We start from the raw sequence: 1608 nt of genomic DNA, 5'->3' as shown, positions 1-1608 counted from the left end.
AAAGTTTGAGGTTGTTGTGAGCTAAGACACCACAGCACTCTACCAATGATGACCAAGTGAGACTCTGTCTCAAAAAATAAATAATAAATATTAATGATAATACACCAAAATTCCCTCCTTAGATTCCTGAACTCTTAAGACCAGAGTTCCTGGAAACACCCTACCCATATCCTGACCCTAAGGATACACCCATAACCCTGACCCGCATGAGAGAAGAGCTCTGTGCAGTACAGGGGGCTTACTTCCCCATTCCAGCTATACTGGTGAGGCTAATAAAAGCTTTTTGCACCTTTGTGGGAGCTGAACACCTGGTCAGTCTCCGTTCTCCTTTCCCCCTCTATTAAAGTCTTTCCTTGTCCCTGGACTGGCCTCCTGTCCTTTTTTGCAGACTCTCACCCTGGTTCTATGCCAGAACCTCTCCATTTCATCTAGTAAATTTACCCTATGTTAGTAGGGTATATTTTCTCTATTTTTGGACATTAAGTTTGTTTCTAATTTCTTCACACTTGTAAATGTTCCAATGCATCTCCATGTGACTTGGAACACTGATCTATAAGGTAGTGGTCCACTTAGTCAAGTCAAAATCCAGGTGTAGAGCAATAGCTAAATCTTATTTGGCACCTGGGTGAAGGGGGGGTGGGGGGAGAGTGTTACTTTGGTGTGCTAGTGACTGGGGCCAGGTTCGGTTCCAGCTGGCTTCCTCCTCTGTTAGTTTGTAGTTTAGCCTCTCCTGGAGCCACTGTGTTTGCTAATTTACAGCTTCTCCTGGCTGGGTCCCAGAAGTGGGTGGTTTCAACAGCGGTCTTTGAACGGCCCAGGCACACTGCCTTAGGCTCAAAATGGAGTGCTCTGTGCTTGCCCCATTTTTTTGAGTTCCTCTGACCAACCTATCCAAGTCTTTTAATGCAATTCTGACCTTACTTCTGTGTGTGTGTGTGGTGGGGGGGAGGGTTAAGGCAGCTACAGAAATCCTTTCCCCTTTTCCTCCCCTTCCTCTCTTCCTAAGACAAAGACACAAAGGCTCTAACTAGCCCATCCTTGAGAAGTTCCCTCCAAAAGACTTGACCAGTAAGCTGTGGAATTCTCCCCACCCTCACAGCCCCATATAAAAGTGGTCTCTAACTGCCCCCAGGGCAGATGTCATCTTTGCACTGCCCAGGCAGGTTACCCTCCCCTTTCTATAAAAATGACCTGAACATGTCCTCTGAGGCCTGGTCTCCGGTGCCATCCTTTCAAGGTGATAATTACTAAATTGATAGCGTGAGGGAGTGAAGAGTAAAATCTTCTCTAAGGGTCTTGATACATGTGGCTGGAATTCTCTCCAGAAAGACAGGCATTGGTTTGTACTTTCATTGTGGCTCAGTGGGTAGGGCACCAGCCACCTACACCAAGTTTGGTGAGTTCAAATCCATCCCTGGCCAGCTAAACAATGACAACTGCAACAAAAAAAAACAACCAGGCATTGAGTGGCGCCTGTGGCTCAATGGGTAGGGGGCCAGCCCCAAATATTGAGGGTCGCAGGCTCAAACCTGGCCCCAGCCAAACTGCAACAAAAAATAGCCAGGCATTGTGGCGGGTGCCTGTAGTCCCAGCTACTCAGGAGGCTGA

This window comes from Otolemur garnettii, unplaced genomic scaffold (genome assembly GCF_000181295.1).
Source record: "Otolemur garnettii isolate 467f Iridium unplaced genomic scaffold, OtoGar3 scaffold00064, whole genome shotgun sequence".
Lineage (NCBI taxonomy): Eukaryota > Metazoa > Chordata > Mammalia > Primates > Galagidae > Otolemur > Otolemur garnettii.
The sequence above is the reverse complement of the archived record's forward strand: the minus strand, read 5'-3'. Positions refer to the sequence as shown.